A 19,091-nucleotide genomic window follows, 5' to 3' on the forward strand; every position below is an offset into this window, starting at 1 on the left:
GACTCTTTAACATTTTGGAACAGATATTAATAATATATCCATAAAAATATAACTCAAGGGTTAAGCATCATTTATTACTTCACAATAGTCCCCATATAATTTAGTATGTCAAATATGAGTGTTTTTTATTTCTATTTTGAATGTTTCAGTGGCCCTCTGGAGCAACTCAAAGTTAGTTTGAAGTCAAAAAGACTTAATTTTAGAATTTGAAATTTGATTTGAGGAAGTCTGTAAAATAGGTTGAAGGTTTAAAGCACTTACTCAAAATAAGATCACAGGCTCACACCTGCAATCCCAGCACTTTGGGAGCCAAGGAGGGTGATTCACCTGAGGTCAGGAGTTCGAGACCAGCTGGGCCACCATGGTGAAACCCTGTCTCTACTAAAAAAACAAAAAAATAGCCAGGCATGGTAGCAGGTGCCCATAATCCCAGCTACTTGGGAGGATGAGGCAGGAGAATCACTTGAATCTGGGAGGCAGAGGTTGCAGTGAGCCAAGATCACACCATTGCACTCCAGCCTGGGCAATAAGAGTGAAACTCCATTTCCAAAAAGAAAAACAAAAAGATCACAGGTCATTGTAAGAATTGTCATTCATGTAGCTAAGGTGGTAATAAAGGTTTTTTAAAAGTAAAAACCTTTATTTTTGATAGAGATAGTTTTTCAAATCATCAAACGATCAGACGATCTGAGATACCGTGAAACTACTTCTCTCTCTTCTTTTTGAGTTTACTCAAAAGGTGAACAAAAATCTTTATCTCTTATTAATGTTATATTAAATTACTGTTCAAAGCATAAACCATTTTTTTACTTTTATATTAATGTATTATTAATATAAAAGCTAATTTTGATAATATCCTATAAACAATTCATTTAATCTTGGTCAGCTTTTGATCACACAAGGTAAGATTTCCAAAAACCTTTTATAACCTCTTATAACTTGTTTTGTTTCCCTCAGCTTTTTAGATCCATTTAGTTTTATCTGTATTGTTTTTTTTTTATTTTGAAATAACATTTAAATAACCTCTAAACTAGACAAAATGACTTTTTCTTACAAAAAAATTACATCATCATGCCTTTTTGAATATGCTTCTTCACTAAAACTGTACCTTCCTTTATAAAATCTGTATGTAGAATTGTCATATCTAGTAGTTTTAATTACATGTATTAACTATAATTTTGACTGTTAGTAATCTTAATTTCCAGTGAAAAATTTAGGAAGTAATTTTGACCTGTTTTGTAAAAGCATTTATAGAAAAGAATCATTTCATAATTTTTTAGAAAGCTAATTTCCTCAAATTTTTTGTTTATTGACAGATCTAAATATATTTAGGTTTTTCATATCATATAAATATAAGATGACTCAGTATATAATATGCCTAAACTTATGTTTAATAATTAAAGTTTCAATATTTTAATTTACCTAGAAAATATTCATTTTCTGGTTATCTATTAATTAAATATAACATGACATAAAGAATTTAATTGCCAAAAATAATTTTGAAACTATGACACAGGTACCCTCGCTAATGTTTTCCCCGAGTGTTCTGCTTCCCAAGTACCTACATGGTACCCATGGATGGAAATTAGGGGCAGGGCTTATCTACGTCTATAATTTACATATAAGGTGTAGAGCTCAGGAAAGAGATCATCTCCCAGCTGGAAGGCAAATCTGGGCCAAGGAAGATGGATCCATATTGAGATTCACTCTGCCTTGTAGCTGTTGACCAAGGCACAGAGTACATGTTCCCAAGCCTCACCATGGCCACCTGTCCAGAGCTCAGAATCTAGAGACTCAAAAACCAAAGATGTAAGCTTACAGTATGATGTGTGCAAGGCTTTGGGCGTGCCCAACAGCCATCCTTTACAGCATTAGCACATAAATAATTCAAGCAAGTATCAAAAATATTACAGAACCAATAGTTTTATAACCTAAGCACATGAAGTAGAGACTGCATAAATTGTCTGACCGGAAGACACAGCAAAAATGTCTAAATTATATTTAATAATGACAATTTAGAGATATTTTTATTTTATTTTACCAATTTTACAATTAGCTTTATTTACTAAACATTATCTTAGATCACATAGAAATATTACATACACATAACATATAGATATATAGACATAGACAAAGTAGATCTCACCGCTTTCATTAAGATATTTTATTTGCCAGCTTACAGATAGTTATCTATCTTCTAGTTACCTGTTTCATTGTTCCACTCAATTGTTAGGTAGGCAACCTTCAATTTGCATTTCTAATGGGATGACTCTTAGGTGACATAAGATAGAAAATTTATGTCTCAAAAGCTCAGAGCTGAGACTTCATGCCTAAATATTGTATCATTATTTGCTCAAACCAAATAAAAGGACTATAGGTAAAGGCCCAGTTAAGAGAAGATTACCAGGAAAAGCACCTTAAACAAAGGTAAGACTGGTTATGTAAACTTAACAAACTGTCATTAATTGTTATTAAACTCAAAACAATAGTAAGAGTTATTCTAGTGAATCAGTCCCTCCTTTCTTGCAGTGTACATAGGCAAACAGACACCCTTACAAATGGAGGTTTTCTTTAAACCTTTTCTTTTACAAAATGTTTCTAAATAGCCTGGTAAATGTCAAAAAGGTATATTTTTAAAGACAAATTTAGTTCAATAGTCAGACTTTTTAACTTAGCTTCTGATTCTTAGCAAAAACTACTGCATTCAGTCCTAAGCCTATTAGGGAATAAGACAAAGAAAGCATACTCTCTGCTTAGACTCAATATGGATAGCTCTGAAAAACAAGCCAGGGACTGACAGCCTTAGCTGAGGACCTACATTTTATAAACACCTTATGCAGAATTATTTTTATCTTTGGGGCAGAACAGTAACTAAACCAAAAGTTTAGGAGATTTAATTTTTTAGATGGGATTTCACTCTTGTTTCCCAGGCTGGAGTGCCACGGCACAATCTCAGCTCAATTGCAACCTCAGCCTCCCAGGTTCAAGCTATTCTTCTGCCTCAGCCTCCCAAGTAGCTTGGATCACAGGCATGTGCCACCATACGCAGCTAATTTTGTATTTTTAGTACAGATGGGGTTTCGCCATGTTGGCCAGGTTGGTCTCCAGCTGTTGACCTCAGGTGATCCACCTGCCTCAGCCTCCCAAAGTTCTAGGATACAGGTGTGAGCCACTGTGCCCAGCCACAGGATTTATTTTTTAATTATCAATTAGTCATTTAAACAGTTTGATTTTTATAAAGCCTTTAGGGGCAATACAAATATTGAAATATTTTTAGCTCTTTCTTTTTTTTTTTTTTTTTGAGACGGAGTTTCACTCTTGTTACCCAGGCTGGAGTGCAATGGCACGATCTCGGCTCACCGCAACCTCCGCCTCCTGGGTTCAGGCAATTCTCCTGCCTCAGCCTCCTGAGTAGCTGGGATTACAGGCACGCGCCACCATGCCCAGCTAATTTTTTGTATTTTTAGTGGGGTCGGGGTTTCACCATGTTGACTGTATATCAATAAGCATCCCTGGATGAGGCTAATGGGGAGGTCTGAATTTTAAATGCATTTTTAAAAATGCGGTATTGTTTATTTTGAAGGTCTCACTGTCAGTTTAAATTATCTTTAGTAAGGTTTTGCCAATTTTGTGATTGCTGCTTCTGGGGCATAATTCTGGCAGCTTCGGAATCACAGAGAAAGTTCACCAACAACAGGATCCCCCACTGTTGCCAGAGAACAATGGACAAAATGGGCCCCAGCTGATACCTCCCTTGGTCATTCAGTGTTCCTGGGAATTGCCAGAAGCTTAACTTTAAATGGCACTTCTGGTACCATCTGTTAAAAGAAAACCTTAAGACAAATTAAATTTGAAAATATTTAATTGAACAAAGAACAACTTAAGAATCTGGCAGCATAATGAACCAGAATAGGTTCAGTGTGACTCTGGGGCTGCCTCATGGTCAGATAATGTTTGTAGACAGAAAAAGGAAGATGATATACAGAAAACGGGAACGAAGATGCAGAAACAGATGGGTTGATTACAGCTCAGAATTTACCTTATTTGAACACAATTTGAACAGTTGGCTGCCTGTGGTTGGCTGAAACTCTGTTATTAATACAAAAATAGGCTATTGCCTGTTTATACCTCCAGTTAGGTTATAGCTTTCTGTGTATGATGAAACCTTAGGCTCAACTTAATGTAAGGAGTCAGATTTAGGCCAAACTTCATTTAAAGTATATATAAGGTTGGTGCAAAAGTAATTGCGGTTTTTGCAATTTCTTTTGCACCAACCTAATAAATGGAGTTTTTGGTTTCTGTTTAAATACAAAAAGTTGATATTTGCAAAAAATAACCTTAGTGGCATTTTTGTCTTTGTAAAGATACCTAGCCAGTGCAAGACAAGGGGTTTATTAACTATTCACATGTGGATTATCTTTGAATTATTTTCATGGTTCTCTGATATTTAATATATGAATTATATCTGTTTTTGTCAATAGGGATTATACAGCCTGATAGAGAGTACCACAGAGGCCACATCATGGAATCCTCAGCTCACACTCCTGTTGAATCATCACAGATAGTTTAGTTCCTAATTAGTTACTTGATTTACCATGTTAACTTAGCATGTTGAATCTTATTTTTTCTATTTGTCTAATTTTTCACATTTTTTTCTACTAAAATCTTTCTGAATTTAGTGATTATTACTTTGGTGTTTAAATATATATGCAGCAAAATTTAAAAGCTCAATTTAAACAAATTAATTGTCACAGTCTGGTTAATAATGAAAAAGTAGTTTCTGCAAACTGCTGCTGTTGGAGAGCAAAGTTTTTTTGTTAATGATGACCCTAAAGAATTTAAAGAGAGAATCAATCAAGTATTCATCAGAAATTCAGTGACCCCATTTTAGTCACAACATCCAATATAAAAATATATAGAAGTCTTTAAACTCATTCAATTTTATCCCCAATATTTTGCACCAGTATTAGCACTTTCTGTGTCAGGTATGGCTACATAAATTATTAATAAGCACCACAGAGTTATCCCACCTCAGCATATGTAGACATTATAGTTTTAGAGTAAGAGTGTGACAAAGACTATTAACAACTGCCTCATTTGGTGAAAGATTCCCTGGAAAAGGTGGGGGTCAACTTACCTACGTGGCTCAGGTTCCTTTTGAAATGAAGGGATGGAAATCACCCAGAACTCGAGTAAGGGGAATACATTGAGGCAAACTAAAGAAATTCCACTAATGGCCCAATGGCAAGTAAAAACAGTGAGGTCCTTGGCACAAAATACTTCCCGAGAACAAGATTCACACAGAGAGAATCAAAGAGATTAAGAAATTTTCACAAAATCCCACAGCTAATAAGTGATTAGGCTGAATGCAAACAGTCAGCTTTCAGAATCTATGATTTTTCCACTACCCACCTGTTTCATTTTATTTAGTATAAATTCAGAGTAATTTCCCCAATTTTATCTAATTTAGCAATTACTGAAATACAATAAAAGTGTAAGCAGTGGGCTGTAAATCTGAGTGAGGTAGATAATCTCAAATGACTTTTTAATGTTAAATGCATTATGTAATTAACATTTTTCTGCAGTGCTTTTTTAAAATTACTTTTGAGATGAATTCAAACATAAAAATATGTTACATTAAAATACTATCTCTACTAATTCATGTCTATCGCATTTGAAATATATAATAAAGTAGGAGCTTGTATAATGTTACTTTGTAAGTAGTATTTTAATACCACATATTTACCAATTGTCCAGTATGCCTGTGTGTTATTTCACTTTTGAATTGCTATAGAGAAATACCAGAGATGGGGCAATTTATAAAGAAAAGAGTTTTAATTGGCTCATGGTTCTGCAGGCTGTACAGGAAGCATGGTGCTGGCATCTACTAAGCTTGCAGCGAAGTCTCAGGAAGCTCTTGTCACATGATACACCAGCTTCCTCTTTGCCTTCAATCCAAAACAGGAGCTGGTGTATCATGTGGCAAGAGTGGGATGGATCGAGAGAGAGGTGGGAGGTGCCACATTATTGGAAACAACCAGCTATCTTGTGAACTCAAGGAACTAGAATTTACTCAAAACCAAGGGGATAACCCTAAGCCCATGAGGGATCCACCCCCATGATCTAGTCACTTCCCACCAGGCTCCACCTCCAACATTAGGAGTCACATTTCAACATAAGATTTGGAGGTTACAACCATCTAAAACATGTCAGCCTGTAACATCTTATAATAAGGATTCAAATAAGCAAATTATTGCAGGGTCATAGATACAGGAAGAAGAAAATCTTACTAAAATATTTTCTTTTAACTAAAAGATGTTCTTAATAAAACAATAGAAAACTTACAAAAAAACTTCCCATTTGAGTTAGATCTGAAAGAACAGTGGAATTTCATCAGATGAGTTGCAGTCCACAGTTGTAAAATACAAAATACATCAAATGATAAAGGACTTAGACATGTAACAAAAATAAGACTAGAACAATGTTGTAAGGCCAACCTTAAAAAAAAAAGCCATTGTGCAACAACAGAGAGAATGTAAAACATGGGTATAAGCAGGAGGGTGCCTGATGGCATTTGTATTAGTATGATTTTTTTCTAGTGACTATGTGAAGAATGAATTGGAGTTAGGAGAGTCTGTTAGGTGCTATAGGAAGTACATAGTATAAAACGCAGACCCTGTTTTTAAGGAGCTTACGATCCAGTTGGGAAAATAAAATATCAAAAGGTGGGAAGATCACCTTAGCCTGGAAGGTCAAGGATGCAGTGAGCTGTGATCGCACCAGTGTACTCCAGCCTGGGTGACAAAGCAAGTCTCTTTCTCAAGTTTCTTTTTCAATTATTTCATTGTCATTTTAAAATTTTATTTTAAAAGCATGAAATGTCAAGATACTGATACTGGTATACATAGGATCCTGTGTTGTCAGCAGAGCCCTGCTATAATGCAGTAGAGAACAATCTTCAAGTAGAACCATTGCCTAGACATTAAGGTTACACCCCCCGAATTCTTAATGTTTTTGCTAATAACTGAAACCATATCTTAAACTCAATTTCTGTTGTGGAAAAATTTAACACATATTCTTATTTAATCTATCTGTCATATTGAAAAACAAAATCTAGATCTGGTCACACTAAAACTGTCTTCATGATGTGTCGTCCATCCATATTCTTTATCACAGTGATTCTATTTACACTTTGTCATCTTCATTTATTCATTTAAACAGAGTGGTTGTGTTTTTGTTTGTAACAGCATTACTACTTGTCTCCTCATATATTCCGTACAGTCATCCTAAAGGCTGGAGACAGGTTAAACAAATTAAAGTTTAGTTTTAATAATGCCATTCTCTTGTGAAAATATCTTTGCCGATTCCTGAGTCTCACATAAAACCTTTACTTCAATTGGTTATCAAAGCCTCTGTATCCTAATACTAAACATATTTTTATTCAGCCTTTCTACAGCTTTTAAAAATAGCTGTGGATGTTTCGGTTCACTGAGCAGAAGATGTCCCTGAGGTTTATTAAATACTCCTGAAAGACAGAGAGGAAGGGAGCAGGAGAAAGCTAACTTCTATGAAGGTGAAATGGGAGGAAGGAGGATTGGGTAGGAAGAATCTCAGACTGCAACACACTTCCAAGAAAGTTCAGTCAAGTATCCTAGAGCAAAGTCTTCAGTTCAGAAAGGCCCATGTCTTAAAAGAATGGGCCTGCATTAGTAACTCCACCATCCATATTAACTGTCCAGGAATGGTTAGTAAGAAGAGTGGCTTAGGTGTAAAGGCAGCAGTGGATGTGGAAAGGCTGTATTCACTTATGAGTGAGCCCATTCAAATGGTTGTTAAAACAGCCTTTTATAAAGTACCTATTCACTTATGGCTGTATATAACCTGAGTTTTATTTCTGTGTTCTGCTCAAGTGATTCTTTACATTTAAAATGGCTTGCATCTATGGCTGTCAAAATTCTAGCCAATCTTTAAACTCCCAGGTCAGTGGCCTCATCTTCTGTGATATCTCCCATTGGAACTTGTAAGCCCTACAGCACTTATCAATGTCACCTCAACTGTGATTTTTGTTTTAAAAGAAAACAAAACTACTTGGAAAGCTGACATTTAGAGCTAGAATCTCAAAGTTGAAAACAATTGTTTTCATGTTATACCATTCCATTTTAAAACAATGTCTATGTATTACATGAAATCATCCTTGAGATTTTCATGATATATTAATATAACTAACAAAATATAGTTTGCTAATTTATTAATTTATTAAAGTATTTTGGACAGGGCAGTATTTGTGGAAGATTCTGGTACAGTATTTTTAATTGCTTAGATAAATCAAATATAGATAGAGTCTTCAGAAATAGAGGCAATGGGGTGCGTTAGCAGCAGTTAAATCTTCAATTGATTCCTTCCATAATCCCTTCCCATATCTCTACAGTGATACTATAGACTGAAGTTTGATTAGAAGATACAGGTTCTTGATATATTGCTATGATAATATTCTCACTCATAGGTGGGTGATGAAAAATGAGAACACATGGACACAGAAAGGGGAGTAATAAACACTGGGGTCTATTGGGGGGAAAAGGGGAGGGCCAGTGGGAGGGGGAGGTGGGGAGGGATAGCCTGGGGAGAAATGCCAAATGTGGGTGAAGGGGAGAAGAAAAGCAAAGCACACTGCCATGTGTGTACCTACGCAACTGTCTTGCATGCTCTGCTCATGTACCCCAAAACCTATAATCCAATAAAAAATTAAAAAAAAAAAAAAAAAAAAAAAGATAATCTTCAACATACTGAACAGTGACATAATGTCAAAGATGTGCCAGGCACTTATCTAAGTGCTTTGTATATATCACTTCATTAAATCTTTGTTACAACCCATACAGTTAAAAACCATAACTACTCCATTGTGCAGATAAGAAACTGAGGTACAAGAAGCTAAATAATGATTCCAAGGTCACACAACCAGGGTATAATTTTGAATAACAGGCTGTGTTGATGGATGGATGTGGGAGAGGTGTAAGCAAAGAAAGTCATAAATACATCCTCCTCATTTGCAAAGTTTTCCTGAGTTTTTCATTTTTTTATATCAACTGCAATCACATGAGGACAAGCAAGAAGATATAACCTTTCACATACATTATTTGGCATGGTCACGTATATTCTCATTTTTCCACACCACAGCCAGTGTGACTTTTTTTGAAAAATACATGCAGATACAGCATATCTCTGCTTAAAACGTATTAGTAATTTCACATTGCTCTTAGAATAAAAAAAAATCATATTCGTATACAAGGCCCTAAGAAGCATGGCTTTGGTGCAAAGACCAAAAACAGTGGATGCAGAGAGGCTGCATTCAGTTATGAGTGAGCACATTCAAATGGTTGTAACAACAGCCGGTTGTAAAGTACCTATTCACTTATGGTCATATATAGCCTGAGTTTTATTTCTGTGTTCTGCTTTCATTTCAGTTAAAATGGCTTGCATCTATCATTGCCAATATTCTAGCCAGCCTTTAAATCCCCAGTTCAATGGCTTTATCTTCTGAGATATCTCCCGTTGGAACTTGTAAGCCCCAACTTGTAACACTGTATGGTCTTTTAGCTATTGTACATCATGCTGCCTGTTCTTTGACAGGCCAATGTTTTCGGGCAACATTGGCCTTCTTTCAGCTCCTCAGAAATACTCTAATTCTTCTTACCACATCACCAGTGTTTCTTCTGCCAAGAATTCCTCATCCCCAAATAAATCTTAATCTTCCCCCAGATATTAGCTCAGGTATCATTTTATACCTTGGCAAGAACCATTCATTTCATCACATGAGCAGGTAATAAGGTAACATCTATTCATGTCCTTTAGTGAGTCCTATCTTTGCCCTTCCCATCTATCTGTATGCTCTGTGAGGGTATGAACATATAGAAGGTATACCATAAGCACTGGAAATATGGATTCATGAGGAATGACTCCATGAAATGCAAGTTGTATGACAATAAAATTGAAAGCTAAACTTAGGTGACAGCCTTGATTTCATACACCTATATGTAACACATACCCATATACCCTGACACAGATACTCACACACACGTGACATGAATGAAAGATATAGACAGATTATTGGTTGGAAACATTCTACAATGTTAACTAGTACTATCATCATGTTTCACTGTGGCATTTATTGTCAATTGTGAATGCACGTAATAATCACCTCAGGGAACTTTTAAACATCTCTATGTCTGGATCTCATCCCAGTTCAATTAAACTATAACCTCAGTATTCCAGACATTTTTTTTCAAAGGTTTCCATGTGATTTCAATGTGCAGCCAAGCTGGATAATCACTATTGCCAGCCAAAGAAAGAATGAAATATAATACACTGATATAAATTATATTTTTCTATGTCTCAAGCAAAAAGGAAATCTTCATGCTGCATAATTTAGTAAAATTATGTAAAAACTATCTATACAAAACACTACATTGTGTTATGCCCATGATCAACATTTTACAATAGTATATGAATCAATGTATTATGATTTTCATAGTACTTACACAGATATAGAAACGCACTGAGTATTTGTATATATTGTATATTATATGCTTATATATTTTGGGGTAATTTTCATGAAAACTATAAATGTGTGTGTATATATACACACATCTATAATATCTCATTGGAAAAATTTTGTAATTTATGTAAAATGTATATAATTTTGTTTATCCATTTCTTTCCTTAATATGCAAGTTATTTTAATTCTTTGCACAGAACAACTCTAAAGTGGTCAATTTTATGAGTTATTACTTAACCATTCCTTGTTTCTGAAGTAAAACTATTTGGGAGCATTGGAATTCAGTCACCCTAATCACTGATTATACCTATTTACTGGTTGGTGGTTCATTCCTGATGAGGATTTTCACAAATAATTTTGAAAAAAAGGTTTAAAATAAGTTATACCTGGAAGATCATACATGTATTATGAAGCCACTAGTGACTTAGATATATTTTGTGACTAATATGATGAGTAATAATATAATTTTTTTGACACAATGATTAAATCAAAAAGAAATTTAAATGTTATTATTAATTTAAAATAAATATATTCTACCTAGACAAAAGAAAATATATTTTACAGGCTAATGCTTTTCAAATTAAGATACAATTAATGGCTAATAGGCATACAGTAAACCAATATTAAAAATTAGCTTTTTATTGTCATTATTTTACATAATTAAAACCTTTTTTTATTGAAACAGTATGTGGCTTGGAATATATTTAGCGATATTCTGAATGGATAATATTAACAAGGTTAAAGAAAAGTAATAATTTCTTTTTCAGAAGAACAAATTAATCCTCCAGTTGCACTGATACAGAAATAATAATTAGTTTGAGAGAAATTATGGAGGCTCTACATTTTGCCAAAATGTGGCAGCATTATGGGGAATGATCTTTCTAGACAGCTTATCTTCCTCAATCACTCTCCATAATCAAAGGCCAATATCTTCCTTTGATATATTTATGTGCTCTATAACACATATGAAAAGTGTCTGATTTTAACTTGTGCCATGTTACATGAAAATTAAGGATAGTTTGTTTCTTTTAATAAACTATCTTTAAAAATATATAGAAAAATTCTGGTAACTATTTTACTGCAGAATTCTCAAGGGAAATATATGCAAGAAGCTACAGTCCAGAAATTGTAAATAATTATACATGTTGGAAAAAGTACATTTTGGCAACACGAAAAATCTAAAAGACATTTTAAAAATTATCAGAAGTCGTCATGGAATTATTAAGATAGAATTATATAAAAATGACTTTAGATGTTTCTCATTTTTCTATTAATTATTTTTAGAATACAGTTTTAATATTGATACTGAACAAAACACAGAAAAATATTTTTAAACTCTTAACCTTGCTGCATCTGTAAAGATATTTTTAGTAATCATTAGGAAGTAGTTGAATGTATCATTTTGATTTTGAAATTATTCTAGTCCAATTATTCACCCTGCTTAATGAGCCCAATCTGCAAGGAAATCATCACAGCTGCAAGAAATATGAGAATCACATAATAAAGCAGCTAGAGTTTGGAAATATTGTAGCAATCTACAAGAATATATTCGACTATAATGTGGAAGAATAAAGTATGAATATTTTTCAGGAAAACATGGATATGTTCCAAACATAGGTATTTAAAATAAACAATAATCCTGGTCCTAGGAATGTGTTACTTGCTAAACAATTTAATTTAATTATAATTAGAAATGTTTGAGAAAGGAATTTAAGTTTTAAGAGTAATAACATATTTTATATTTTGTCTATCATTTCGCTTTCAATTCTTAATGTCTTAGGTTTAGTGACCACTCCTAAGACAGAACATCATGACAGTTTGATTTATGTAACAACTACAATTTATTAAAAGTTTATCATTTGCCAAGCACTGTTATATGCATTTTCTATTTACTCTTCACACAAATGCTATGAGTTACATACTCTTTAAGAATGAGGATACTAGGACACAAAAAATTTAAATATCTTCCTCTGATGTTAAACTGGTGGTGCTATGGTTTGGCTCTGTGCCCCCACCCAAATATCATCTTGAATTGTACTCCTATAATTTCCATGTGTTGTGGGAGGGACTCGGTGGGAGATCATCTGAATCACGGGGGTGATTTCCCCCATACTGTTCTCATGGTAGTCAATAAGTCTCACCAGATCTGATGGTTTTATCAGGGGTTTCTGCTTTTGCATCTTCCTCATTTTCTCTTGTTGCCACCATGTAAGAAATGCTTTTCACCTCCCACTATGATTCTGAGGCCTTCCCAACCATGTGCAACTGTCAGTCAAATTAAACCTCTTTTTCTTCCCAGTATCAGGTATGACTTTATAAGCAGCATGAAACCGGACTAATGCAGGTGGTAATGGATTGATATTTGGGCCTAAGAAGGTAGACTCCTAAACCAGAACTCATTTGCATTTTACTCTGCCCCCACCTCTATAGTCTTACTGGCAATACCTTGGTTAATTAAAGGATACTAATGTATAAAATCCTTCAATATTTTTGTTTATTGTATATATTCTCTACTAGAATATAGGCTCTATTATATCTTCAGTAGAGACATGGTAAACTTTCTAGTTTTTAGAGCAAATGATAGATACTTGTGTTGAAAGATTAATAGATAATGTAAATAGTCCTTGGCTTATTATATTAAATATTTGCTGATTCTTGTACTTTAATTACTATATATTGCTATATTTTTATTTATAAAATACTTTATATTTCTGTGAAAGCTAGATTACAATATGTTCACTTAGCATACTTAAATTTATCTTCATAGTTGTGTTTCTAAGTTTCAATTCATCAGCATTATATAAGAATTCTCAATCCCTAATGTTCTTAGCAACTTTTGATATTGTTATGCTTTAAACTTTTTTGGTTGGCTAAAATTTTCTCCTAAAGATGTTTTATTTTAATATCCTGGTTGTTCTATTTACTAGTTCTATTATACATTTTTATATGTGTATAGGACCTTTATATGTTCTCTTTCATTAATTTCCTTTTTATATTCTCCCTGTGGCTTCAGTATGAAAACAACAATATCAATTACAATGGTTTGCAAAAATTGAGTGACTGCAATATATCAGATTCTAAGTGCTTTACATATTAGTTTTTATCATCTTCATCATAACACCATGAGATAATTATTCTAGCTTATCCCCAGTTTAAAATAAAGAAATTACAATATAGAGAGAAATACAAGCTTGCCTATATAATGGTAGCACTGGAGGAAACTCTTACTGATATATAAACAAAAACCAAAACATTAATGACAATCAATACAGTTGATTGTATTATTAAATGTTTTCCTTAAAAATAAAGTTAAAAGCTAACTCTCAAATATAACTTCTGGCCTTGATGGAGTATCTGCTATCTGACTGAGCTCCCTAACATGTATAACTGTAAAAGCTAAATAAAACACACAAATCAAATCCTTGAAGTCATCAGAGAGAAACTAAGGAAGCCTGGACTTGAGAACAAGATATGAAAGAAAGGGAAGAGTACAAAGATTAACTAAACATTTGTTTCTACTTTCTCCAGGCATTTCTAGAGAAATTTATTCATTTCTTCTTTCTCCATTCAAAAAGTCAAAGTGAAATCTGGCATCCAGGGCTGGCTTAGGTCTCTGAATGACAAAGGTCGTAATTAGAGTTTAGCACTTTTATGGAGGCTCACACAAATGCATCAAGAACCTGGAAAGAAAAGAAGGAACTCCCTAAGTAGAGAAATCCTAGTGGTCTCACATGCATTCGAATGCCTTTTTTCTTGATATTATTAGCAAATTTTGGTTATGCATGTGGTCTCTCATTTGTGTGAGCCTTATGTGATAATCTTACTTCCTGTTTGACAAACTGAATAATTTGTGATCTCTCAACAATAAGGTGACACATGGGGAAAAGGAAGAAAAGGAAATATTTTACCCAGAGAACAATAACAAATTAGAGAAAGAAAATGAGATAAAGAATTGATGAAATAAGAAAATGTTAAAACTGTATCTAATAAAATCAGCCATTACATTGAGTATAAATAGATTAAATAACCAAAGCCAAAGATTAGCATGTTGGAATAAAAAAACCTTAGTGTAGCTAATTATTTAGGATGAATTATAATTTATTTAATTCTTAGTGTAGCTGATTAATTAGATACATTGGAATTTAGAGCAATAAGCATTACTTAATAAAAAAACAATTCTGACACTTAATCAATTCAGCAAGAAGAATTTTAAATGCTAAACATGTATCCACATAATGTCACTGAAATAAACCAAAATGGAGAACTAAAATGTATAGTAATTATATTGAAGGAAAACATCTGGCATTATTTTGGGATGACATAATTGCATATGTAGAAAATACAAAAGAATATGTGGATTATTGTGAAAATTACTTATAAATATTTCACAAGCTTACTGGATATAATTAATATATAAAAACCTATTTTCTTTCTATTTATTGATGAAACAAATAGAAAATGAAAAAAATTCCAATTGTAATAGCATAAAGAAATCAAATGTGATCATTTCAGTAATAGACATAAAAATTCTAATAAAAGTTTCAAACAAACATTACTCAGGAAATTAAATTCTTAATAAAATGAAGGTATATATTGCCATGTTCTGGATTAGAAGAGGTAATGTTTTAAAGATACAAATTTTCTCCAATTTCTATGTATTCAATAACATCTCCATCAGGATTTCATCAAGATATTGGGGGAAAATAGGGAAAATTGAAAAAAATTTAAAAATTCATATGGAATACCAAAGGGATATTAATGTCAATATTTATAATTTTTTATATTTTTAAAAAATTTAGAACAAGTATTTTTCACATTCTGTTTGAGAAATATTTGTCTTCCTTAAAAGTCATTGTTATACTTATCTCTTTTAGTTATATTCTGAGAAGTTCATTGTTTTAATTTTTATATTTAGTTTTATGATCCATCTAGATTGACATTTGTGTATTGGTCATGGTCCATTTTTATATTTGCAGACATCAATTCCACCAACCTCATTTCTTTAAAAACATTATTTTTTCTGCTATTGCAGTAACATCTTTTTCCTAAATCAAGTGAACTTAACTGCTTTTCATCAAAAGACAAGATTAAGAAAGTGAAAATGCAAGCCACACAGTGAAAAAAGATCTGTAATGCAAATATTAACAAAGAATTAATAAGTATAATTTTAAAAATTAACAAAGAATTTATATCCATAATATTTAAAATTGATTACAAGAACTACTAAAAACTGATAAGATTATCTAATTAATAGGGGATATTCAATTGAAAATGAAGAGGCTTTTAACAGGCTTTCACAAAAAGAAATATTCAAGTGGCAAAAAAACACTTGAAAAAATGCTTAGTTTTACCAGTTATCAAGTTGGTGAACACTAACAGAATGATGAGATACCATTACTCACTGATCAGAATGACTAAAATTAAAATGTTTCACAGTGACAAGTTGTGGCAGGATATTTAGACAATGAGGTTTCTCTCCTTTACTCGGGGAAATAAAAAATTGGTTAAAAAAAAGGAAAGCTGGAAAACTTATTGATACATTTACTCAGTTTCAATGTTAGTATATTCTATGACACAGCAATTTTACATCTAGGTAAAATGAGTTTATATGTTCATCAAAAGAGGTGTATATTTCAGCTTTATTTTTAAAATATTAGAACTGGAAACCAGGCAAATTTTCATCCACAATAGAATTAAGCTATACAAGTGACATAATCATACAGTGTAACCATATATGCAATAAAAAGGATGCTACAATCTCATGTAATTTCTGAATAGAAATGTCACAGATACAACTTTAAAGGAAGATTTAAAAAATATATATTAATTTATAAGTTCAAATCAGGAACAAACATTATATAAGGAATTAACTCAAAAATATTGTTACCTTTTTGGAATAGAAGCTGTAGTTAGTAGGTATATTGTGATATTCTTGTGATAAAATACATCAAACTGAACACTTACAAGTTTTACATTTTATATATGATGTAATTTGATATATATTTATATATTAATGTAGTATATGTTATACTTTGGGTGAAACATTTTCATGAAATCAAGTAACCTCCGGCAACTAAGAAAAACAAGGCACATTTGAATCATGTTTGCAGGATATATAACTAAGCAGTAACCAGAATGGATTAAACCATGTGCAGAACCTGTGTTCAAATCCTGTAGAAATGTGCGCTTGGTCAGAAATATGAGAGCCAATGATTAGCCCTTCCCCCAAAAACTTTCTCCACTGTTACTTTCCAAATACCAGAAGCTTCTGATTTTACTCTCACCTATCTGGCCATTTCTTCTCTTTTTTCTTTGTTTTTCATCCTCCTAGAGACTGCCTCCACTCTTACTTTCCAAATACCAAAAGCTTCTCATTTTCTTCTCACCTATCTGGCCATTTCTTCTCTATTTTTAAATTTTCTTTTCATGTAACTGATAGTAGAGCTGCTTAAAGCTAGATTATGGTCTCTGTTACATTCTCTCTTCATACTGTCTTCCTAACTGATTATATCTAGGTCTGTGACTTTAAAAGCCATAAAATTGTTGATAATTCCAAAATTTTCTCATATACCTCCAACACTGACTTGAACTGTAGGCATATATATTTAACTGCCTATTTGTCTCACTTAGATCTCTAATAATCCCTTTAAACATGACACATCAAAAGTGGAGATCTTAAATGTTCCCCAAAAATAATTTTCAAACTTTTCTACCCTTAAAATGTGCCCAATTGTTTAATCAATTTATATCTTATTTATCCCTAATTTACTTTTTTTTTTTTTTTAATACAAAGTCTCATTCTGTTGCCCTGGCTGGAGCACAGTGGTGCAATCATGGCTCACTGCAATTTGCACCTCTCAGGTTCAAGAGATTCTCCTGCCTCAGCCTCCTGAAGAGCTGGGATTACAGGCACACATCACCATGCCCAGCAAATTTTTGTATTTTTAGTAGAAATAGGGTTTCACCATGTTGGCCAGGCTGGTCTAGAATGCCTGACCTCAAGTGATTAGCCCTCCTCAGCCTTGCATAGTGCTGGGATTATTGGAGTGAGCCACTGTGTCCAGCCCAGATTTTTTCTTTCTATTAATATACCCCTATACCTTCTAGCAGTAAATTTCAACAGCAAGACTCCCAGAATATATCTCAAACATTTTCACTTTTCTCTGTTTAAACTAAAACCCATTAATTCAGTCTACCACCTTCTACTTTTTGAATTTCTGAAATTTCCTTCTAATCATCTCCCTAGTGCCACATAACCTGACTCCAATCAATTTGCTACAAAACATCCAGAATAAATTTGTCATAGCAATCACATCCCTATTGTGAAACATTTCGGTGATATTCTTTTGTTCTTATAACAAACTTAAAATTTATTAGCTTCATTAGATTATCCTAGTGATCTAGTCCTTTCAGATAGATACCATATTCTCCAGAAGAGCATAAATCAATCAAAATATTTTCTACCCAATCCAAAGCACTGAACCTATCCTAAAGTTTACTCTATATCTAATTGGTGCTCAGTAAAAAGTTGATTTCACTGTCTCTTTGAAAACTTCACTGATGTTTTCACTTTAACTTCCATGTAGTTAATTATTGCTGTTATATGTTAATATCTACCTATACTTCTCTTAAAGGAATCCTCCCTAACTCATTTTGTGAGACCAACATCATCCTGATATCAAAACCTGGAAGACACACAACCAAAAAGGAAAATTTTAGGTCAATATTCATGATGAACATTTATGCGAAAATCCTTAATAAAATACTGGCAAACCAAATGCAACAGCACATCAAAAAGCTTATCCATCATGATCAACTTGGCTTCATCCATGGGATGCAAGGCTGGTTTAACATACACAAACCTGTAACCATAATCCATCACATAAACAGAAACAAAGACAAAAACCATATGATTATCTCAATAGATGCAGAGAAGGCCTTTGACAATATTCAACAGCATTTTATGCTAAAAACTCTCAATAAACTAGGTATCAATGGAACATATATCAAAATAATAAAAGCTATTTATGACAAGCCCACAGCCAATATCAAACTGAATGGGCAAAAACTGGAAGTATTCTCTTTGAAAACTGGCACAAGACAAAGGTGCCCTCTCTCACCACTCCTATTCAACATAGTATTGGAAGTTCTACCCAGAGCAATCAGGCAAGAAAAAGAAATAAAGCGTACTCAATTAGAAAAAAAGGAAGTCAAATTATCTCTCTTTGCAGATGACATAACTGTATATTTAGAAGACTCCATCATCTCAGCCCAAAATCTCCTTAAGCTGATAAGCAACTTCAGCAAAGTCTCAGGATACAAAATCAATGTGCAAAAATCACAAGCATTGCTAAACACCAGTAACAAACTAACAGAGAGCCAAATCATGAGCAAACTCCCATTCACAATTACTACAAAGAGAATAAAATACCTAGGAATACAACTAACAAGGCATATAAAAGACCTCTTCAAGGAGAACTACAAACCACTGTTCAAGTAAATAAGAGAGGACACAAACAGATGGAAAAATATTCCATGC

General features: G+C 33.2%; 1 protein-coding gene across 1 annotated transcript in view; it reads left to right on the plus strand.

Moving 5' to 3' along the window:
• KLHL1 (kelch like family member 1) overlaps positions 1-19,091 on the plus strand; it is a 436,959-nt gene that overhangs the window by 373,860 nt on the left and 44,008 nt on the right. The gene's annotated exons all lie outside the window — the stretch shown is intronic.

The sequence above is a fragment of the Callithrix jacchus genome, chromosome 1, assembly GCF_049354715.1.
Source record: "Callithrix jacchus isolate 240 chromosome 1, calJac240_pri, whole genome shotgun sequence".
NCBI lineage: Eukaryota > Metazoa > Chordata > Mammalia > Primates > Cebidae > Callithrix > Callithrix jacchus.